This window comes from Muntiacus reevesi, chromosome 1 (genome assembly GCF_963930625.1).
Source record: "Muntiacus reevesi chromosome 1, mMunRee1.1, whole genome shotgun sequence".
NCBI classification, from domain to species: domain Eukaryota; kingdom Metazoa; phylum Chordata; class Mammalia; order Artiodactyla; family Cervidae; genus Muntiacus; species Muntiacus reevesi.
In genome coordinates this window covers 1,161,819-1,187,276 of record NC_089249.1, presented here as the reverse complement: position 1 = coordinate 1,187,276, position 25,458 = coordinate 1,161,819, and positions in this window count along the sequence as shown.

Here is a 25,458-nt window from a genome sequence, read left to right as displayed (position 1 = left end):
GCAGGAGTCACAATACTCATATCAGATAAAATAGACTTTCAAATAAAGGATGTGAAAAGAGACAAAGAAGGACACTACATAATGATCAAAGGATCAATCCAAGAAGAAGATATAACAATTATAAATATATATGCACCTAACATTGGAGCACCGCAATATGTACGGCAAACGCTAATGAGTATGAAAGAGGAAGTGAATAGTAACACAATAATAGTGGGAGACTTTAATACCCCACTCACAACTATGGATAGATCAACTAAACAGAAAATCAAAAAGGAAACACAAACCTTAAATGATACAATGGACCAGCTAGACCTAATTGATATCTATAGGACATTTCACCCCCAAACAATCAATTTCACCTTTTTCTCAAGTCCACACGAAACATTCTCCAGAATAGATCACATCCTGGGCCATAAATCTGGTCTTGGAAAATTCAGAAAAATTGAAATCATCCCAGTCATCTTTTCTGACCACAGTGCAGTAAGATTAGATCTCAATTACAGGAAAAAAATTGTTAAAAATTCAAACATATGGAGGCTAAATAACACGCTTCTGAATAACCAAAAAATCATAGAAGAAATCAAAAAAGAAATCAAAATATGTATAGAAATGAATGAAAATGAAAACACAACAACCCAAAACCTATGGGACACTGTAAAAGCAGTGCTAAGGGGAAGGTTCATAGCATTACAGGCTTACATCAAGAAACAAGAAAAAAGCCAAATAAATAACCTAACTCTACACCTAAAGCAATTAGAGAAGGAAGAAATGAAAAACCCCAGGGTTAGCAGAAGAAAAGAAATCTTAAAAATTAGGGCAGAAATAAATGCAAAAGAAACTAAAGAGACCATAGCAAAAATCAACAAAGCTAAAAGCTGGTTTTTTGAAAAAATAAACAAAATTGACAAACCATTAGCAAGACTCATTAAGAAACAAAGAGAGAAGAACCAAATTAACAAAATAAGAAATGAAAAGGGTGAGATCACAACAGACAACACTGAAATACAAAGGATCATAAGAGACTACTACCAGCAGCTCTATGCCAATAAAATTGACAACTTGGATGAAATGGACAAATTTTAGAAAAGTATAACTTTCCAAAACTGAACCAGGAAGAAATAGAAGATCTTAACAGACCCATCACAAGCAAGGAAATCGAAACTGTAATCAAAAATCTTCCAGGAAACAAAAGCCCAGTACCAGATGGCTTCACAGTTGAATTCTACCAAAAATTTAGAGAAGAGCTAACACCTATCTTACTCAAACTCTTCCAGAAAATTGCAGAAGAAGGTAAACTTCCAAACTCATTCTATGAGGCCACCATCACCCTAATTCCAAAACCACACAAAGATGCCACAAAAAAAGAAAACTACAGGCCAATATCACTGATGAACATAGATGCAAAAATCCTTAGCAAAATTCTAGCAAATAGAATCCAACAACATCTTAAAAAAATCATACACCATGACCAAGTGGGCTTGGTCATGGTGGATTCTTCAATATCTGCAAAGGAATGCAAGGAATGCAAGGATTCTTCAATATCTGCAAATCAATCAATGTAATACACCACATTAACAAATTGAAAGATAAAAACCATATGATTATCTCAATAGATGCAGAGAAAGCCTTTGACAAAATTCAACACTCATTTATGATTAAAACTCTCCAGAAAGCAGGAATAGAGGGAACATACCTCAACATAATAAAAGCTATATATGACAAACCCACAGCAAGCATCACCCTCAATGGTGAAAAATTGAAAGCATTTCCCCTGAAATCAGGAACAAGACAAGGGTGCCCACTCTCACCACTATTATTCAACATAGTCTTGGAAGTTTTGGCCACAGCAATCAGAGCAGAAAAAGAAGTAAAAGGAATCCAGATAGGAAAAGAACAAGTGAAACTCTCGTTGTTTGCAGTTGACATGATCCTCTACATAGAAAACCCTAAATACTCTTCCAGAAAATTACTAGAGCTAACCAATGAATATAGTAAATTTGCAGGATATAAAATTAACACACAGAAATCCCTTGCATTCCTATATACTAACAATGAAAAAACAGAAAGAGAAATTAAGGAAACAATACCATTCTCCATTGCAACAAAAAGAATAAAATACTTAGGAGTATATCTACCTAAAGAAACAAAAGACCTGTACATAGAAAACCATAAAACATTGATGAAAGAAATCAAAGAGGACACAAACAGATGGAGAAACATACCGTGTTCATGGATTGGAAGAATCAATATTGTCAAAATGGCTATTCTACCCAAAGCAATCTATAGATTCAATGCAATCCCTATCAAACTACCAACGGTATTTTTCACAGAACTAGAACAAATAATTTCACAATTTGTATGGAAATACAGAAAACCACGAATAGCCAAAGTAATCTTGAGAAAGAAGAATGGAACTGGAGGAATCAACCTGTCTGACTTCAGTCTCTACTACAAAGCCACAGTCATCAAGACAGTATGGTACTGGCACAAAGACAGAAATATAGATCAATGGAACAGAATAGAAAGCCTAGAGATAAATCCACGAACCTATGAACACCTTATCTTTGACAAAGGAGGCAAGGATATACAATGGAAAAAAGACAACTGCTTTAACAAGTGGTGCTGGGAAAACTGGTCAACCACCTGTAAAAGAATGAAACTAGAACACTTTCTAACACCACACACAAAAATAAACTCAAAATGGATTAAAGATCTAAATGTAAGACCAGAAACTATAAAACTCCTAGAGGAGAACTTAGGCAAAACACTCTCCGACATGAATCACAGCAGGGTCCTCTATGACCCACCTCCCAGAATATTGGAAATAAAAGCAAAAATAAACAAATGGGACCTAATGAAACTTAAAAGCTTCTGCACTACAAAGGAAACTATAAGTAAGGTGAAAAGACAGCCCTCAGATTGGGAGAAAATAATAGCAACTGAAGAAACAGACAAAGGATTAATCTCAAAAATATACAAGAAACTCCTGAAGCTCAATTCCAGAAAAATAAATGACCCAATCAAAAAATGGGCCAAAGAACTAAACAGACATTTCTCCAAAGAAGACATACAGATGGCTAACAAACACATGAAAAGATGCTCAACATCACTCATTATTAGAGAAATGCAAATCAAAACCACAATGAGGTACCATTACACGCCAGTCAGGATGGCTGCTATCCAAAAGTCTACAAGCAATAAATGCTGGAGTGGGTGTGGAGAAAAGGGAACCCTCTTACACTGTTGGTGGGAATGCAAACTAGTACAGCCACTATGGAAAACAGTGTGGAGATTTCTTAAAAAACTGGAAATAGAACTGCCATTTGACCTAGCAATACCACTTCTGGGCATACACACCACGGAAACCAGATCTGAAAGAGACACGTGCACCCCATTGTTCATCGCAGCACTGTTTATAATAGCCAGGACATGGAAGCAGCCTAGATGCCCATCAGCAGATGAATGGATAAGGAAGTTGTGGTACATATACACCATGGAATATTACTCAGCCATTAAAAAGAATTCATTTGAATCAGTTCTAATGAGATGGATGAAACTGGAGCCCATTATTCAGAGTGAAGTAAGCCAGAAAAATAAAGAACATTACAGCATACTAACACATATATATGGAATTTAGAAAGATGGTAATGATAACCCTATATGCAAAACAGAAAAAGAGACACAGAAGTACAGAACAAACTTTTGGACTCTGTGGGAGAAGGTGAGGGTGGGATGTTTCAAAAGAACAGCATGTATTTTATCTATGGTGAAAGAGATCACTAGCCCAGGTGAGATGCATGAGACGAGTGCTCGGGCCTGGTGCACTGGGAGGACCCAGAGGAGTCGGGTGGAGAGGGAGGTGGGAGGGGGGATCGGGATGGGGAATACATGTAACTCTATGGCTGATTCGTGTCAATGTATGACAAAACCCACTGAAATGTTGTGAAGTAATTGGCCTCCAACTAATAAAATAAAATTAAAAAAAAAAAAAAAACTGAGCTATCCTAAAAATTAAAAAAAAAGCTACCTCTTCTATGCAACATCTGTGTGTCTTCTGTCTGTCTTCTTCCTCGCTGACGCCACTCATCCCTTGGGTATTCCTGGTCCTGCTGGGGCTGGACCTCGGCAATTTTGCTCAATGCTTTGGATCCTAGTGGAAAAACATGCTGTTAATCCTACTTTTGCGAGGATTAAAACCATCGTAAAAACTGGAATTTGTTTAAATATTTTTGGTTTAAATATATCTTGTGTATATAATTACCCAGATTACTGTTGGGTATTAGATTGCTATGTTACAATATGTATGGCATACATGAGTTCCACTGTTATTGATATGATATGTGGTGGAGAGGTATTTGGTGGTGCAAGTGATTTAAATGATGTGTTCACAGTGTTTATATTCCTGTTATGTGGTTAATGGGTCTTGGATTCACGTTTGAAATATGACTCCCTTGTCTTTTGTGATGCAAGAGAAGTGCTGAAATTGAAGATGATGCAGGTTAAGTCTAGGGTTGAGGGTGTGAGTAGGGTGGGGGGGAGGGTGTGGGTTAGGTTAAGGGTGTGGATTAGGGTGTGGGTTACATTGTGGCTTAGGGGTTAGAAGTTAGGGGTGTGGGTGAGGGTGAGGGCTGAGGGGTGAAGGTGTCAGGTTAGGGTTGGGATGATGCGTTAGGGTTAGTGTGTCAGGTTAGGGTTAGGGGGTCGGGTTGGTGTTAGGTTCTGGGATAGGGTTACGGTGTTGGTTAGGGTTAGGGTGTCGTGTTGGGGTTAGGGTTAGGGCAAGGGCGAGGGCAATTTCGCCTGGGACCTTATGGAGGGGCCTCACAGTCAAAGGTAAAGGCAAAGTCACATCCACACTTCTGTTCCATCCCCTTTGCTCTATAGTAGAGCTCTAGTAAGCCTAGGCCTGGTAGGAAAACTCTTGGCTCCTGTGGGGACACATCCTGTGTGTGAATCTGCATACCAGACCTAGGGGCCACAGGGCGCCTGTTTTCTTCTGGGAGAGGGGACCCTGAAGCGGTGTTGCCTGGCAACAGCTTGAAAATCCATTAAATTGCACTTTACGTACCTCTGACAAAGCTAGATTTGCTCCACCTTTTCGCCATTTGGAAGCAAACCTTCCATACCCTCTCCCCAAGTAGGCAATGGGCCTACTTTGAGTAGAAAGTCCCCTTGAGGAGCTGAGCCCAGGAAGGCACCCAGTCATGTCAAACACACTCCAGCTGCTTACTTCCTCATGGGCAGTATCACTATCAGCTAGGAATGTCTTTGCAAGGATTGAAAAGGGAAGGGGAGATACATGGCCCTGCCTCTGAAATTTCAGTCCTCTGAGCAGAACTGGAATTCAATTGTATCAGCGAAACTGTGCCTTCCAAAGAGGCTTGCAAACACAGCCCGAGTGGCTGCCTCTTCTTCCCTGAAGAAGGCTCCCTTTCCCTGCATCCTGCGGACTCCCTGTCCCAGCCTCCTGGAAAAGCGCTTCTTGGAGTTCCTTCTTGGAGTTCCTTTCTTAGTTGCAGTTATCCCTCAACTTGGGGCCATAGGGAGTAGCCCCACACTCACAGGGGAAGGCAGACCCACCTCCACACATCTCTTCCATCCCCTTTGCTCTGTAGGACAATTCTAGTGAGCCTAGGTCTGTCAGAAAATTCTTGGCTTTGACGGGAACACACCCTGTGTGTGAACCTGCATACCCGACCTAGGGGCCACAGGGCGCCTGTTTTGCTCGAGTGGGCCTTGAAGCAGTACAGCCTAGTGAGAGCTTGAAAATCCATCCAATTGCTCCTTTCTTACCTCTGACACCTAGCTTTGTTCCACCCTTTGGCAGTGTGGAGGGAAGAGGGCCCAACCCCGTCCTCAAGCGGACATGGGGCCTACTTTGAGAGGAAAGGCCCCCTTGAGGAGCTGAGCCCATCAAGGCACCCAGTCATGTCAAATATACTCCCACTGCTTGCTTCTTCATGGGTAGTACCACTATCAGCTTGGAATGTCTTTGCAAGGATCACAAAGGGAAGGGGAGATACACGACCCTGCCTCTGGAACTTCGGTCCTCTGAGCAGACCTGAGTGCTCTAGGGAGCCTAGGGCTGTCAGGAAAATTCTTGGCTCCTACGGGGACACACCCCATATGTGAACCTGCATACCGGACCTCGGGGCCACAGTGTGTCTGCTTCTCTCGGTGTGCCTAAAGCGGTGCAGCCTAGCAACAGCTATTGAGCCTAGGTCTGTCTGGAACATTTTGGATCCTGTGGGGAAAACACCCTGTGCACACCCCTAGATACCGGGCCTAGGGGCCAAAATTCTCACATGTCTCCTGGGAAACCCTAACACAGTGTGACCTAGCAACTGCTTGAAAATCCATCCCATTGCTGTTTTCCTCCTTCTGATACAGCTAGCATTGCTCCTTGCTTTGGGATATCTCAAGCAAGGGGCGAGTCCATAACTGCTCTCCTGGGGCCCAATGGATGTGCAAGGTGCCCTCAACCAGGTGACCCCAGCATGCCACCTGGCCCCCTCAGACACACTCCCGCAGCCTTCTTCCTCATGGGAAGCACCTCTCTGACCCAGGAATGTGTTTGCAAGGCTCGGAATGTGCAGGGAGACACATGGCCCTGACTCTGGAATTGAGGTCCTTGGGGCAGGCCTGCAGGTCTGACATCTGAGAAGCAAAACACTTGCTGCAAATAGAGGCCTGAAAACACACTCTGTGTATGACTTTCCTTCCTCCAAGGAAGATAGCTTTCCCAGTCTCCTGCATGCTGAGTGTCACACAGCTGGAATGTGCTTGCGTGGAGGTCATGATTCAGTGGCAATGGCCCCTGAGGCCCTGTGCCCAGGTAGGGCGCCCACACTCACAGGCAAATCAAAGCAACTTCCAAATGAGTCAGCTCTTCACATCTAGTGGCCAAAGTATTGGAGTTTCAGGTTCAATATTAGTCTTTCCAATGTATATTCAGACCTGATTTCCTTTAGGATGGAGTGGTTGGGTCCTCTTATAGTCTAAGCAAACTTCAAGCATCTTCTTCAGCACCACAGTGCAAAAGCATCAAATCTTTGGCTGTCAACTTTCTTTATAGTCCATCTTTCACATCCATACATGACATGGAAAAACCTTAGCCTTGACTAGACGGATCTTTGTTGGCAAAGCAATGTCTCAGCTTTTTAATATGCTGTCTAGTTTGGTTATCACTTTCCTTCCAAGTCGTAAGCATCTTTTAATTTCATGGCTGCAGTCACCATCTGCAATGATTTCCGAGCCCCGAAAAATAAAATCTGCCACTGTTTCCACTGTTTTCCCATCTATTTGCCAAGAAGTGATGAGACTGGATGCAATGATCTTAGTTGTCTGAACGCTGAGCTTTAAGCTACCTATTTCACTCTCCTCTTTCTCTTTCATCAAGAGGCTCTTTAGTTCTTCACTTTCTGCCATCAGGGTGGTGTCATCTGCATATCTGAGGTTATTGATATTTCTCCCAGCAATCTTGATTCCAGTTTGTGCTTCATCCAGTGCAGCATTTCTCACGATGCCCTATATATAAGCAGATATAAGTTAAATAAGCAGGGTGCCAATATACAGCCTTGACATATTCCTTTTCCTATTTAGAACCAGTCTGTTGGTCCAGGTCCAGTTCTGTTTCTTCCTGACCTGCATATAGGTCTTTCAAGAGGCAGGTCAGGTGATCTGGTATTCCTATCTCTTTCAGAATTTTCCCCAGTTTATTGTGATACACACAGTCAAAGGCTTTGGCATAGTCAACAAAGCAGAAATAAGTGTTTTCCTGGAACTCTCTTGCTTTTTCAATTATCCAGTGGATTTTGGCAATTTGATCTCTGGTTCCTCTGCCTTTTCTAAATCCATCTTGAACATTTGGAATTTCACGGTTGACATATTGCTGAAGCCTGGCTTGGAGAATTTTGAGTGTTACTTTATTAGCATGTGAGATGAGTCCAGTTGTGTGACAGTTTGAACATTCTTTGTCATTGCCTTTCTTTGAGACTGGAATGAAAACTGAGCTAACAACCTAGATGTTTTCAATCGCATATGCTAAAAGAACTGCCTTTGCAGTTTCCAAGGGAAAAAAGTTTCATTTTAACCAATTTTCTCTGAAGTTCAAGGAATATCATGGACATCCTCCATCAAAAAGTCATCTTTCTTTTATGTAATCACAGTTTCATGCCTAAATTATAGACCAACTCATGCTCAAATTGACTCTGATATCAGGGGCAGATCAGCTAGCTGATAAAAAGCTTGGATTGTCCCTCTGGAGGAAAGTGAGACATTGGTCCCAAGAGAAGAATCTGAGGGCTTAAGGGAATTTGCAGGAGTGGGGAAATCTTGGTCCATCCTACATGTACCGTACTTAAATAATGCTTATTTATTTTACGGAAGTAAAAAAAAAAAAAAAAAAAAAAAAAAAAAGATGATAAAAACAAATATAAATCACTGAAAGGTAAATAAATTCATCATCTGTGATTGAAAGCTGCATTCTAAGAAAGCTGTGTTCTCTTAACCTAGAGAGTAGACTAAATTCCAGTCTGGTACCAGCTTACCAGATAACAAACAAAAAGCGTTGTTTATGGGTAAGCTCAGGAAAGTCTTTTCCATGTATCTTGAGGTAGCAGTATTTTTGCAAAGGCATCAGTGTGAAACCATGGAAGGCATGTTTAAAACCTGATTAGATAAAAATTGACAAAATAAAAATTGACAAAATTGACAAAATAAAAATTGACAAAAAAAGTGTCAAAATAGTCACTGCTGTGACTTGAAACACTTTAATATGATAACTAGAATTATAACTGACAGCATTTTACCAGGACATATCAGATTTTCATGGATGTCACATAGTTTCTAGGATACCTACAGTAGTAACTGAAGGAGTCTTTGGGCTTAGAAAAGAAAACAACAGTCTCAAAGGCCCTTGCTTGTATCATTTAACATTGGAGAAAACAAAATCGAACTTTAGGTCCCACCCTGAGGCTCCAGGCCGGTTATATCTATCTATTTTCCCATGCAGCGTAGTGCCTGCTGGAAGTCCAAGGGATTTATCCTGCCTGGTAATTTCACCAGCTGGGACTCCACAACCCTTAGTCTGGCCGGCTGACCCAGCCCTGCTTCCAGCACTTTGCAGGCCAGCAGGCCCTTGACCACCTGCTGGGACAGGAAAGGGAAGGGTCCACGAATTGCATCCTAGAAACTTAGTAGGGTGCATGTATTTAAAAACCTGGTGGCCACCCAGGCAGGAGAGAAGGGAGGAGGGCACCTTGCTGCCCTTTCATGGGGGAATCTGTGGCTGTCCTGCTGAGAGGGGGCCTTTCCATGGGGACCCTGTGTAATAAGTTTGGTGTTTTGGAACTGAATAATTAGAACGTGTAAAATTTTTAATTTATGTGGTGCTTTAATTAAAAAAAAAAAAAAAAAAAAACAAGCAGCTCCAAGTTTTCTGCAAATTGAGGCCTCAAACTTGAAGGCCTATTTTCCTTCCACTGTGGCATTCTATGAAGAAATGTGCGTTTTTTAAAGAAAAGGGTCAGAAAAGTGAGGGAAACAGAAAAGCCAGAGGTGCCCCAGGAGTTTGGTGAAGGTCTTAGGAGGTTACTTGTAAATGCTGCTGGCCATCGGGAGGCAGTCTCTTGTGACCAATGGGCACAGAGCTCTGCAGGCTTGTCCTTTGAATGGATGTTCTTGTTTGTGGAAATCCAGCTCAGAGCCATCTCCTGACGTGTAAGAATTTCCCAGACTAGACCCTAGGCAAATCCCACAGGGCCAGGGACTCCTTTCTTCATTGTATTTGTCTGTTTGACTGAAAACCAGAAATGGCATATTTTTCTTTCAATCTGGTCTATCATCCAGGCCTTGGAGTAATATTTCCCCTCCCCCTCAATAGGCTTGGGTTCCGGTGATGAATTATAGTCAGTTGTCCATGATTTCGCAGATGAGGAAACTGAGAGTCGGAGAGGGTGGAGGACTGTCCAAGGGAGAATGGGATATCCTTCCAGGAACACTGGCTCCTGGGTTTTTAATGAGCTTCCTACCCAGCATGGTCATTAAGTGGCAAGGGTTGACATTGAGAATAAACTATTGGTGGAAATGAAAAAGGCTTTTTGAAAGAATGTGCCTACCAGCTGTGCATCTTATGGAGTATTTTCATTGTACTTCCCAGCCCTTGGAAAGTGCTGGGCACAGGGCAGATGCTTCATCATTTTTATTGAATAAGTTCAATGTCACACAATTGTATGTGTAGTGTCAGCAACACTATGAGGTATATTAGAACAGTGATGGTCCCAGTTGGTACCCACAAGGATATTTTTAAAAAATGAAACAAATCTCTCTGATCATCACCAAGGCTATCAGAGGTCTATTGCAGACTCCACACAAGGGAGGGTCTACCTCTTGGGACATCCCCACTTCAGCATCTCCCTAAACCAGCAATCTAGGACAGCTGAGTACACTTGAAGTTCCTTCCTTGACCTTGGGAGTTTTTTTGGAAGACAATTTTTTGACAGACAGGGGTGGGGCAAGGTTTTGGGATGTTTCAAGTGCAGTCCATTTATTGTGCACTCTATTTCTGTTTCTGTTCCCTGGAGGCTCAGTTGGTAAAGAGTCTGCCTGCAATGAGGGAGACCCGGGTTTAATCCCTGGGTCAGGGAAATCCCCTGGAGAAGGAAATGACAGCCCACTCCAGTATTCTTGCCTGAAGAATTCAATGGACTGAGGAGCCTGGTGGGCTACCAAGGGCTGGACATGGCTGAGTGATCAAACTCTTATTTCTATTATTATTTCACCAGCTCCACCTCAGATCATCAGGCATTAGATCCTAGAGGTTGGGGGCCCCTGCTTTAGTTCCCTCTTTCATCTTCTACACAGCTCCAGCATGCTTCCTCCTCCTCTTCCACCTGCAGAACTACCTGCTGGGCTTCTCTGAGTGTGATTAAGAGTTTCCTTCCCTCACTGTCTTTCCTCTGAGTCCCTTTTCCTAAATGGGTTTCCATGATCTCCTTTAGGCACTTTTTCCCCAGGTGGTGCTAGTGGTAAAGAACCTACCTGCCAATGCAGGAATCCTATCCCTGGGTTGGGAAGATCCCCTGGAGGAGGGCACCCAACCCACTCCAGTATTCTTGCCTGGAAAATTCCCATGGACAGAGGAGCCTGGTGGGCTCTGACAGTCAGACGTGATTGAAGCGACTTAGCACAGCATACCATAGGACCTTTGAACTGCAGACTCATGTGATTGTTTGGATTCTTTGGAGTCCCTTGTTATTCCACGTGTATGTTAGGGTCAGCTTGTATATTGCTTCCTAAAGGCCTGGAGAGGATAATAGGCAGGAAGGCCAGGGGTCTCCAGGCAGAGGGAATAGGCTGCAAGTGTCAGACGTTTTTTCATCTCTCAAGCAGCTGGAGGAACGAAACGAGTGCTACATTTTTTCCCCTTCTCAATACAAATTTAAGAGGTTTCTCTTAAAATTTTGTGTTGCTATGACGACTCCTGGCTCCACCTGAACTTAACTTTTCTCAAACCTTCAGCTAAGCAATGCATTTTGTCTTAAGGAAAGGTTTGTCTTAAGCTATGTTAATATACTACGTATTTCTGCTAGACTCTGTCTTCAGGTCGGTTCCCCCTAAAGGCTCAGAACCGACTTGACAAACCAATATGTTTTACTCATACCTGTTCTCCTAATCTATGTTAATGAAATGATATATTTGCTTGGAAATCTGCCTTTCTTCAAAATTCATGTCAATCATTCTATGGCCCGGGATGACTCACCTGCTGCCAATATTATCTCAATGCATGTTGTGGGTGAGGGGCCTGGTGTCATTCTCTGAGACATTGCCTTTCTTTCATTAGCAGACTGCTAGTGGCTGTATAACATCTGCCTAAAGACTAGCAGGGGGTACTCTTACTGCCCCCGTCTGATGTCTATGTCAGCAGCTTTCTCTATCTCTTTTATACTTTAATAAAACTTTATGACACAAAAGCTCTGAGCGATCAAGCTTTGTCAACTGGCCCTGGATTGAATTCTTCTCCTCTGGAGGCCAAAAATCCTGGCGCCTTTTGTGGTTCAGCAATGACCTTTCAGTCTTTTGTAATTCATATTGAATCTTCATTTCAGATTGAAGATGCATTCCATGGTATTGCCATCTTAAGTCTTTCCATCGCTATGGAATATCTGTGCATGTATTCAGGATATTTTTCAGCAATCGTGTATCATTTCCAATGTGCCAGTCTTGTCATCCTCATTACACCCATGGCAAAATATTTTATTAATGTTGACACTATCAAAAGGAAATTGTTTTTTTAAATTCCTTTTCAGATTATTATTTGCTAGTGTATACAGATAAAACTGTGTAATCATTCATTTTTATCAGCTTGGACAGCTTGATAGTTGTCTTTACTTTCTTTACTTCCTCATACTTTAAGATTATCCTAGCTTATATATTTACTGTCTCGCCCCTAGTCTCAATCGTTTATTCAAAGAATTTCTGTCCTTTTTTTTAAACACTGAATTATTTTTGACAATGCTGGGTCTTTGTAGCTAGATGCCTAGTTGTAGTGAGCAGAGGCTACCCTCTAGTTGACTTGCCCTGGCTTCTCATTGCAGCGCTTTCTCTGGTTGCAGAACTTGGGCTCTGGAGCATGCAAGTACTTCAATAGTTGTACGGGGGCTTAGTTGCCCCTGGGCATGTGGAATCCTCTAGGACCAGGGGTTGAACCAGTGTTCCCTGCATTGGTAGGCAGATCCTTTACCACTGAGCCACCAGGGACATTTCCTGTTCTTTTTCATTATAGAGTGATATTTAAAACATACATGTAGGAGCTAAATATGCTCAGCTGACAATATTTGGAAATATATACATGTATTCCAGCTTATATATTCAGTTGAAGGTAATTTGTGATGATGTCTCCATGAATCTTGTAACCTTTCCTTTTGTTTATCCATAATTTACCATTCCAATGGTAAGATACCTGGCTTCCACCACTTGTCATGTATGGAATTCAGTGCTTGTCCCATGTGGTTACTGAAACAACTGTCAGACTGTCTTCCAAAGGGGGCTGTGCATGCATCCCACCAGTATCTTGAGTATGTTTCTGTAGGAGAGTTTACTATCAGTATACCCTCCGTGGCCAGGTGTCTATTTCAATCTTTACCAGTTATGAATGGGCTTGTTTGCTCTAGTGTTCTTGGACAATTTGAGGACTCCTGTCTAGTTATGAGGGACACAGGAATCTCCTTGAGGCTTGGCAGGGCAATCAGCACACTTCTCGAGGTGAGGAGGGAGACCTAGGGTCCCTTTCCAGTTGCCATAGGGATATTGTGATTCCTACCAATTTTCAAGAGGAGTCAGGCATCATCACCTTTTGAATCATTGAATTCTGCATGCCTCTCAAGGTGTCAACGGGATGTGAGGCCTCCTGTCGATAAGAGGCGGGGACCTAGGACTTTCTCTATGCTCTCCATAGGGGATTCACACATCCCTTCATCCTGTGAGATGAAAGATGAGCCTGCATTCAAGCCACTGTAGGGAAATCGGACCTTCTTTTGAGTCAGGGCGTCTCAGGGTCAATTCCACTTGAGGTAGCAAACTCAGGGTCCCTCCCACATACTTACTGCTGAGAGACACCTCCTCTGGTTGTGCTTGTGGAATGGTGGCATACCTCTTGAGTGGAAGCCAGGGAATCAGCTCTCATTTCAAGATGATTTGGGGTACATGGAGCTTTCCTCGAGTTGCTGTGCTGAACTTGGTGTTCTTCTAGACTTGGGACAGTGTTCTCGGGGAATCTCTGCAGTTGCCTAAAGGAAGCCAACCCACTTGTCGTGTTTGATGCGGAACACGGGATGGCTCTGAAGCCAATGCAGTGGAATCGGGACTCATCTCGAGTTGATTTGGGATACACGAACCTATTTCCCATTGCTGCAGTGACATCAGGGTCCCTCTGGACTTGAGACAGTGTTCTTGGGGACTCTCTGGAATTCCATCAAGCAAGTAATGGCTCCTTACGTATTTGATGGGGAACACGGAATTGCTCTGCATGCAATGGAGGGGAATCAAGCCTCATCTCGCGGCGAGAAGGCAGTCTCATGATTTCTCTCGAGTTGCGGCGCGAACCTGGGGTATATTCTCCAGGTACGGCGGGGATGGCCCTTCAAAACTCATGTTTGTTCAGCGACGTCAGGACTCCTGTCTAGTTACGAGGGACACCTCAGGAATCTCTTCGAGGCTTGGCAGGGCAATAGGGACGCTTCTCAATGTGAGGCGGGAGACCCAGGGTTCCTTTCCAGTTGCCACAGTGAGACTGGGATTCCTATCAATTTTCAAGAGGAGTCAGGCGTCATCACCTTTTGAAACATTGAATTCCGCCTACCTCCATGTCAAAGGGATGTGAGACCTCCTGGCGTGATGAGGCCAGGACTTAAGGCTTTCTCTAGGGTCTCCGTATTGGATTCAGACATCCCTTCATCTTGTGCAATGAAAGACGAACCTGCATTCAAGCCACTGCAGGGAAATCCGGCCTTCTTTCTTGTCAGGGTATTTGGACTCCATTCCACTTGAGGCAGCAAACTCAGGGTCCCTCCCCCATATCTATTGATGAGAGAAGCCTCCTCTTGGGGTGCTTGTGGAAAGTTGGCATACCTCTTAAGCTGAATCCTGGGAATCTGCTCTCATCTCGAGATGATTTGGGGTACATAGAGCTTTCCTCAAGTTGCTGTGCTGAACCTGGTGTTCCTCTAGACATGGTACGGTGTTTTCGGGAAATCTCTGGAGTTGCCTAAAGAAAGTGAAGCAACTTGTCTTGCTTGATGGGGTAAGCGGAATTTCTCTGGAGCTAATGTGGCAGAATCGGGCCTCATCTCCAGCTGATTTGGTGTACACGGAATTATTTCGCGTTGCTGCGGTGACCTCAGGGTCCCTCTAGGCTTGTGAGTGTGTTCTTGGGGACTCTCTGGAGTTCCATCAAGCAAGTCAAGGCTCCTACACATTTCATGGGGAAAACGGAATTGCTTTGCATGCAATGCAGAGGAATCTGGCCTCATATTGTGGCGAGGGGATGTCTCATGCTTTTTCGCGAGTTGCGCTGGGAACCTGGAGTATATTCTCGAGTTACAGCGGGGATGGCCCTTCAAAAGTCGTGTTTGTTCAGCGACGTCAGGACTCCTGTCTAGTTATGAGGGACACCTCAGGAATCTCTTCGAGGGTTGACACATCAATAGGGACGCTGCTAGAGGTGAGGCGGGAGACCCAGGGTCCCTTTCCAGTTGCCACAGGGATACTGGGATTCCTATCACTTTTCAAGAGGAGTCAGGCATCGTCACCTCTTGAAGCAATGAACTCTTGGTGCCTCTCTAGGTGTCAAAGGCATGTGAGGCCTCCTGTCGAGAGGAGGAGGGGAACTAGGGCTTTCTCTAGGGTCTCCACAAGGGATTCAGACATCCCATTGTCTGGTGAGATGAAAGACAAGCCTCCATTCAAGCCACTGCAGGGAAATCAGGCCTTCTTTTGAGTCAGGGCATCTCGGTGTCCATTCCATTTGACGCAGCAAACTCAGGGTCCAACTCACATACCTATTGCTGAGAGAAGCCTCCTCTAGAGGTGCTTGTGGAAAGTTGGCATACCACTTGAGTCAAAGCCAGGGAATCAGCTCTAATCTCGAGACGATTTGGGGTACATGGGGCTTTCTTCGAGGTGCTGTGTTGCAACTGGTGTTCCTCCAGACTTGGGACGGTGTTCTCGGGGAATCTCTGGAGTTGCCTAAAGGAAGTAAAGCCACTACTCCTGTTTGATGGGGAACACGGGATGGCTCTGGAGCAAATGCAGGGGAATTGGGCCTCGGCTCGAGTTAATTTGCAGTATGGAGCTATTTCGCATTGCTGCGGTGACACAAGGGTCCCTCTAGACTTGTGACAGTGTTCTTGGAGACTCTCTGGAATGCCATCAAGCAAGTCAAGATTCCTTATGTGTTTGATGGGAAACACGGAATTGCTCTGCAATGCAGAGCAATCAGGCCTCATCTTGCGGCCAGGGGGAAGTCTCATGGTTTATCTCAAGTTGCGGTGGGAACGTGGGGCATATTCTCGAGTTAAGGTGGGGATAGACTTTCAAAACTCCTGTTTGTTAAGCGACATCAGGACTCCTGTCTAGTTATGAGAGACACCTCAGGAATCTCTTTGAGGCTTGGCAGGGCAATAGGGACGCTTCTTGAAGTGAGGCGGGAGACCCTGGGTCCAATTCCAGTTGCCACAGTGATTTTGGGATCCCTATCACATTTCAAGAGGAGTCAGGCATCGTCACCTTCTAAGCATTGAACTCCGCGTGCCTCTCGAGGTGTCAAAGGGATGTGAGGCCTCCTGTCGAGATGAGGCGGGGACATAGGGTTTCCTCTAGGTCCTCCACAGGGGATTCAGACATCCCTTCATCTTGTGAGATGAAAGACGAGCCTACATTAAAGCCACTGCAGGGAAATCTGGCCTTCTTTTGAGTCAGGTCATCTTGGTGTTCATTCCACTTCAGGAAGCAAACTCAGGGTCCAACTCACATACATATTGCTGAGAGAAGCCTCCTCTTGAGGTGCTTGCAGAAAGTTGGCATACCTCTTGAGTTGAAGCAGGGAAATCAGCTCTAAATCTCAAGACGATTTGGGGTACATGGGGCTTTCCTCGAGTTGCTGTGTTGCACTTGGTGTTCCTCTACACTTGGGACAGTGTTCTCGGGGAATCTCTGGAGTTGCTTAATGAAGTCATGCCACTTGTGTTTGATGGGGAACGCAGAATGACTCTGGAGCCAATGCAGGGGAATGGGGCAGCATCTCGAGTTGATTTGGGGTAGACGGATCTATTTCCCGTTTCTGCACTAACCTCACGGTCACTCTAGACTTGTTACAGTGTTCTTGGGTACTCTCTGGTGTCCCATCAAGCAAGTCAAGGCTCCTTACATGTTTGATGGGGAACACAGAATTGCTCTGCACGCAATGCAGAGGAACTGGGGCTCATCTCGTGGCAAGGGAGAAGTATCATGGTTTTTCTCGAGTTGCGGTGGGATCCTGGGGTATATTCTCGAGTTACGGTGGGGATGGCCCTTCAAAACTCGGATGTGTTCAGCTATGTCAGCACTCCTGTCTAGTTAAGAGGGACACCTCGGGAATCTCTTCGAGGCTTGGCAGGCAATAGGGACGCTTTTGGAGATGAGGCGGGAGACCCAAAATCCCTTTCCACTTGTGACATGGATATTGGGATTCCTATCACTTTTCAAGAGGAGTCAGGCATCGTCACCTCTTGAAGCAATGAACTCTTGGTGCCTCTCTAGGTATCAAAGTCATGTGAGGCCTCCTGTCGAGATGAGATGGGGAACTAGGGCTTTCTCTAGGGTCTCCACAGGGGATTCAGACATCCTTTCATCTGGTGAGATGAAAGACGAGCCTGCATTAAAGCCACTGCAGAGAAATCGGGCCTTCTTTTGAGTCAGGGCATCTCGGGGCCCATTCCACTTCAGGCAGCAAACTCAGGGTCCAACTTACATACCTATTGCTGAGAGAAGCCTCCTCTAGAGGTGCTTGTGGAAAGTTGGCATACCTCTTGAGTTGAAGCCAGGAAATCAACTCTAATCTCGAGACGATTTGGGGTACATGGCGCTTTCCTCGAGTTGCTGTGTTACGCTTGGTGTTCCTCTAGACTTATGACAGTGTTCTCGGGGATTCCCTGGAGTTGCCTAAAGGAAGTCAAGCGCCTTGTCGTGTTTGATGGGGAAAGTGGGATGGCTCTGGAGCCAATGAAGGGGAATCGGGCCTCATCTCGAGTTGAAATGAGTGAATCACGTGTGAATCACGTGTGCATCAAGTGTGAATCACGTGTCCATCATGTGTGTGTCACGTGTGTATCACGTGTGCATCACGTGTGCGTGACATGTCCATCACGTGTGAGTCACGTGTTCATCAGGTGTGTGTCACGTGTCCATGACGGGTGAATCACGTGTTCATCACATGTGCGTCACTTGTGTGTCACGTGTGCATCACGTGTGTGCACGTGGGAATCACGTGTGCATCACGGGTGCGTCATGTGTGCATCACGTGTCCATCACGTGTGCGTCACTGGTGCATCACGTGTCCATCACATGTGCGTTACGTGTGCGTCACAAGTTCATCATGTGTGCGACATGTGTTCGTCACGTGTTCATCACGTGTGCATCACGTGTGCATCAAGATTGCGTCACGTGTGAATCACGTGTTCGTCACGTGTGCGTCACGTGTGTGTCATGTGTGCATCACGTATTCATCACATATGGGTTATGTGTGCATCACGTGTTCATCACGTGTGAGTCACATGTGTATCACGCGTGAATCACGTGTGCATCACGTGTGCATCACGTGTTCATGACGTGTTCATCACATGTGCCTCACGTGTTGTTCACTTGTTCACAACGTCTGTGTGACGTGTGCATCATGTTTTCATCACGTGTGCATCACGTGTTCATCATGTGTGAGGCACGTGTTCATCACATGTGAGTCACGTGTTCTTCACGTGTGAATCATATGTCCATCACATGTGCATCACTTGTGCAACACGTGTTCGTCACGTGTGCGCCACGTGTGCGTCACCTGTGAATCACTTGTTCATCACGTATTCATCACGTGTGTGTTATGTGTGCATCACGTGTTCATCACATGTGTATCACGTGTGAATCACGTGTTCATCACGTGTGCCTCACTTGTGCATCACATGTTCATCACATGAGCATCACGTGTGCATCACGTGTTCATCACGTGGGCATCACGTGTGCACCTCATGTGCACCTTGTGTGCATCACGTGTGAATCAGGAAAAGAACTGAATGGGATAGACTAGAGATCTCTTCAAGAAAATTAGAGATACCAAGGGAACACTTCATGCAAAACTGGGTTTGATAAAAGATAGAAATGCTATGGACCTAGCAGAAGCATAAGCTATTAAGAAGATGTGGCAAGAATACACAGAAGTACTGTAGAAAATATCTTCATGACCCAGATAATCACAACGGTGTGATCACTCACCTAGAGCGAGACATCCTGGAGTGTGAAGTCAAGTGGCAATTAGAAAGCATCGTAAGAACAAAGCTAGTGGAGTTGATGGAATTCCAGTTGAAGTATTTCAAATACTGAAAGATGATGCTGTGAAAGTGCTGCACTCATAATGCCTGCAAATTTGGAAATCTCAGCAGTGGCCACAGGACTGGAAATGGTCAGTTTTCATTCCAAATAGAAAGAAAGGTAATCCCAAAGAATGCTCAAAATACCACACAATTATGCTCATCTCACACGCTAGTAAAGTAATGCTCAAAATTCTCCAGGCCAGGCTTCAGGAATACGTGAACTGTGAACTTCCAGATGTTCAAGCTGGCTTTAGAAAAGGCAGAGGAACCAGAGATCAAACTGCCAACATCTGCTGGATCATTGAAAAAGCAAGAGAGTCCCAGAAAAAAAAATCTATTTCTGATTTATTGACTACACCAAAGCCTTTGACTGTGTGGATCACAATTAACTGTGGAAAATTCTGAAAGAGATGGGACTACCAGACCACCTGACCTGCCTCTTGAGAAACCTGTATGCAGGTCAGGAAGCAACAGTTAGAACTGGACATGGAACAACAGACTGGTTCCAAATAGGAAAAGGAGTACGTCAAGACTGTACGTTGTCACCCTGCTTATTTAACTTATATGCCGAGTACATCATGAGAAATGCTGGGCTGGAAGAAGCACAAGCTGGAATTAAGATTGCCAAGAGAAATATCAATAATCTCAGACATGCAGATGACACCACCCTTATGGCAGAAAGTGAAGAAGAACTAAGAAGCCTCTTGATGAAAGTGAAAGAGGAGAGTGAAAAAGTTGGCTTACAGCTCAACATTCAGAAAACTAAGATCATGGCAACAGGTCCCATCACTCCATGGGAAATCGATGGGGAAACAGTGGAAGCAGTGTAAGATTTTATCTTTTTGGGCTCCAAAATCACTGCAGATGGTGATTGCAGCCATGAAATTAAAAGAAAATTACTCCTTGGAAGGAAAGTTATGACCAACCTAGATAGCATAATAAAAAGCAGAGACACTACTTTGCCAACAAAGGTCCCTCTGTTCAAGGCTATGGTTTTTCCAGTGGTCATGTACAGATGTGAGAATTGGACTGTGAAGAAAGTTGAGCACCGAAGAGTTTATGCTTTTGAACTGTGGTGTTGGAGAGGACTCTTGAGAGTTCCTTGAACTGCAAGGGCATCCAACTAGTACATCCTAAAGGAGATCAGTCCAGGGTGTTCATTGGAACGACTGATTCTGAAGCTGAAACTCCCATAATTTGGCCACCTGGTGCGAAGAGCTGACTCATTGGAAAATACCCTGATGCTGTAAGGGATTGGGGACAGGAGGAAAAGGGGATGACAGAGGATGAGATGGCTGCATGGCATCACCGACTCGATGTACATGAGTTCGAGAAATCTCCGGGAGTTGGTGACTGAAAGGGAGGCTTGGCGTGCTGTGATTCATGGGGTCCCAAAGAGTCAGACATGACTGAGCGACTGAACGGAACTGAACTGATATGAATAACTAATTAAAAGTAAAGTAAAGTTGCTCAGTCATGTCCAACTCTTTGTGGCCCCATGGACTGTAGCCTACCAGGTTCCTCTGTCCATGGGGTTTTCCAGGCAAATGTACTGGAGTGGGTGGCCATTTCCTTCTCCAGGAGATCTTCCTGACCCAGGGATCTAACCTGGGTCTCCAGCATTGCAGACAGATGCTTTACCATTTGAGCCATATAATTCCATTGCTAACACGTGCAAGGGGCTACTCTTTCTGCCCTCTTCTGATGCCTATGTCAGAAGATTTCTCTATCTCCTTTATACTTTAATACAACTTTATTACACAAAAGCTCTAAGCAATCAAGCCTCGTCTCTGGACCTGAATTGAATTCATCTCCTCTGGAGGCCAAGAATTCCAGTGTCTTTGCGTGGTTCAGCAATACCTTTCAAGATCATCCTGGAGATTCTGGCCATGTACCTCAGGAACATGGTCAGATAGGAGGTCACCCTTGAGACTGTGGGCTTTTGACCCAGGTGCAGGGTGTTGGAGTGGCGGGAATCCTGGATAATTTGCACATGTGACCCCAGGTAAAGGGTCTGGGAGGTAAGGTCACCTTGGAGACTGTGAATATGCTACCCAAGGTGCAGGGTGTGGGAAATAATGTCACCCTGGAGAATGTAGACTTCTAGCACAAGGGATGAGTTCTTGACATTGGGGTCTCATGGGAGACTGGATGATTCCGCTCAGACAGTGTGTGGGGATGGGATTCACCCTGGAGACTGTAGATATGTGATCTCAGGTACAGGATTTCCGAGGGGGTCACCCTGGAGCCTGTGAATATGTGATTCCAGGTGCAGAGTCTGCAAGGGAGTCACCATGGAACCTGTGTTTGTGTGACTCCAGGTGAGGTCTACAAAGTTTTGACAAACAGGAGACTGTGGACATGTGACCCCTATTACAGGGTCTTGGAGGGGGGAACCTTTGTGGCCAGGGTCATGGGATGCAAGGTTATATGTCTGGGAGGTGGGGATACCCTGAGAGTATGGAAGTGTGACCCCAGGTACAGGTTCTGGGAGTTGGTGCCATCCTGAAAATGGTGGACATTTCACCCGAGGTATGGTTTCTGGGAGGTGGGGTCACCCTGAAGACTCTGGACATGTGACCCCAAATGCAGGGTCTGGGAGGTAGACTCACCATGGAAAAAGTGGACTTGTGACCCCAGATACAGGATCTTGAGGGTGGGGTCACCTGGAGGCTGTGGACTTGTGACACCAAGTACAGGTTATACAGGGGGCCACCTTTGAGACTGTGGACATGTGATCACAGGTGTATGGTATGGGAAGTTTGGTAACCTAGGAGATTGTGGATATATGACAGTAGGTACAGGGTCTCAGGTATGTCCCCATGGAAAGTGTGGACATGTGACCCCAGGTGCAGGTTTGGGTGGGGTCACCCTGGAGACTGTGGTCGTGTGACCCAAAGTTCAGGGTAGGAAAAGGGTTTCACCCTGTAGACTGTGGATCTATGACCACAGGTACAGGATCTGGTGGTAGTCACTGTGGCGATGATGGACGTATGAAACCTAGTACAAGTTCACGGAGGGGGTCACCCTCCAAGACTGTGTACATGTGACCCTCGTTTCAGGGTCTGGGTTGAGGTCACTCTGGAAACTATTTGCCGTGTGACTTAGATGCAGGGTTAGGGGACGCGTTTACTTTGAAGATTGTGGTCATGTGACCTCAAATGCACCATTTGGGAGGCAAATCATCTTGGAGACTGGATACGTGACCGTAGATCCAGGGTCTGAATGGGATTCCCCAAGGTGAGATTGTGAATATGTGACTCCAGGTGCAGGGCCTGCAAGGGAGTCACCTTGGAACCTGTGTTTGTGTGACTCCAGGTGGAGGGTCTGGGAAGTGACGACACTCTGGAGACTGTGAACATGTGACCCCATTACAGGGTCTTGGAGGGGGTAACCCTGGCATCCAAGATCATGGGACACTATGTTAAATGTCTTGGCGTGTGGTAACCGAGACTATGGAAGTGGGACCCCAGGTACAGGTTCTGGGAATTGGGGCCAACCTGAGTGACTGTGGATGTTTCACCCTAGGTACAGTTTCTGGGAGGTGGGGTCACCCTGGAGACTCTCGACAAGTGACCCCAAGTGCAGAGTCTGGGAGGGGTCTCACCCTGGAAACAGTGGACTTGTGACCCTAGGTACAGGGTCTTAACGGTAGAGTCATCCTGGAGTCTGTCGACTTGTGACACCAGGTACAGGTTTAGGAGGGGGATCACCCTGGATACTGTGGATGTGTGATCACAGGTGCATGGTATTGGAAGTGGGGAAGTCCAGGAGACTGTATATATGACACTAGGTACAGGGTCTGGGGGATGACACCATGGAGAATATGGACTTGTGATCCCAGGTGCAGGTTCACAATGTTCAGGGTACAAAATGGGTCTCATCAGGCAGACTGTTGAACTGTGACCACAAGTTCAGGATCTGCTGGTGGTCACTGTGGCAATGGTGATCGTGTGAAATCTGGAACAAGTTCAGGGAAGAGATCACCCATGAGACAGTGGACATCACTCTGGAGACTGTGGATGTGTGAGTAAGGTGCAGGGTTAGGGGATGGGGTCACTTTGAAGATTGTGGACATATGACCCCAGATGCACTGATTGGGGAGGCAAGTCATCCTGGATAGTGGGCATTCGACCCTAGATGCAAGGTCTGACCTGGGTCCCCCAAGACACTAGGATATCTGAACCCAGGTACAGGGTCTAGGATGGGGGTGATCCAGGAAACTCTGTATATGTGACCTCAGGTACAGTGTCTGGGAGGTACGGGGTCACTCTGGGGACTGCAGGCATTTAATGGCAGGGAAATGGTCTGGAAGGGGTGTCACCCTGCATGATGTGGATATGTGAGCCCAGGTGCAGTGGGCAAAGTGGGGATCACGCTGGAAACTGTTGACATGTGACTCCAGGTGCAGGGTATGGGAGGGCGAACATCCTGGAGATTGTGGATGTGTGTAAATAAGCACAGGGTCTGGCAGGGGAGGGTTACCCTGGAATCTGTGGCCAAGTCACCAAAGGTATAGGGCATGAGAGGTCGGGTCACACCGGATACTGAGAACATGTGACCCAAGTTACAGAGACCAGGAAGGGGGTCACCACGGAGCCTGTGAATCTGTTAGTACATGTGCAGAGTCTGGGAAATGACATCACACAAAAGTCTAGGGACATGGGATGCCAGGTGAACGGTCTGGGAGGGAGTCACCCTGGAGTCAGTTGACATGTGACCCTGGGTACAGGCACTTGTGGGTGGGGAAAGCCTCGAGACTGTGGACATGTGATCCCAGTTACTAGCCCTTGAATGTGGGTAAATCCAGGAGACTCTGGACATGTGACCCCAGGTATAGGATGGGGAAGTTGGAGTCACCCTGGCGACTGTGCCAATGTAATCACATGTACAGAGTCTGGGGAGGCGTGTATTCCTGGCCAACATGTACATGTAACCCCAGGTAGAGGGTTAGAGATACGGGGTCACCCTGGAGACTGGGGCAATGTGACCAGAATTACAATATTCTGTGAGGTGTAGTCACCCTGGAGACTGCGGAGGTGTGAGACCTGGTGCATGATCTGGGAGGGGTTGCCACCCAGGAGACCATGGATGTGTGACCCTAGCTAGGTTCACGGGCTTGGAATTGGTGTCACCCTAGAACCAGTGGGTGTTTGAACCGAGTACAATTGTTTGACAGGTGGTGTTACCCTGGGCGCTGCGGACATATGAACCCAGGTGAAAGTTCTGGCAAGTGGGGTCACCCTGAGACTATCTACGTGTGACCCTAGGTACAGGGTTTGGGAGTTGGTGAATGTGCCCATGTGACACCATGTACAGTGTCTAGGAGGGTGTTCACCCTAGAGACTGTGGGTATGTGTCCCAAGGTAGAGTGTCTGGAGTGTGAGGCCATGCTAGAATCTGTGGACATGTGACACTGGGTGCTGGGGTCAATAGTCCAGCATCTGGAAGACTGTGGTTATGTGAGCCCTGGTACAGTGATTTGGATGAGTCACCTGTGAGACTGTGGATATGTGGCTCCAAGTGCAGGGTCTATGAGGGAGTCATCCTGGAACCTCTGTTTGTGTGCCTGCAGGTGAAGGTTCTGGGAAGTGATGACATACAGGAGACTGTGGACATGTAAACCACATTACAGGGTCTTGGAGGGTGTAACCCTGTGGACCAGGGGCATGGAACAGCCTCAATGTCTATGGAAGAGTGACTCCAGGTACCGTTTCAGGGAGTTGGGACCATCCTGAAAACAGTAGACGTTTATCCCCAGGTAAAGTTTCTGGGAGGTGAGATCACACTGGAGACAGGAGTGTGACCCCAGGTATGGGCTCTTGAGGGTGAGGCCATCCTGGTGGCTGTGGACTTGTGACACAAGGTACAGGAATGGGATCGGGGTCACCTTGCAGACTGAGCATGTGATCCCAGGTGCATGATATGGGAAGTGGGGTAACCCGGGAAACTGTGGATATATGACACTACGTATAGGGTCTGCGCAGATATACGACACTAGGTACTGGAGTGGGCAACCCACTCCAGTACTCTTGCTTGGAAAATCCCATGGATGGAGGAGCCTGGTAGGCTGCAGTCTATGGGGTCCCTAAGAGTCAGACATGACTGAGTGACTTCATTTTCCCTTTTCACTCTCATGCTTTGGAGAAGGAAATGGCAACCCACTCCAGTGTTCTTGCCTGGAGAATCTCAGGGATGGGGGAGCCTGGTGGGCTGCCATCTATGGGGTCGCAGAGTTGGACACGACTGGCATGACTTAGCAGCAGCAGCAACAGCAGCAGCAGTACAGGGCCTGGGGGATGTCACCATGGAGAGTATGGACATGTGACCCCAGGTGCAGGTT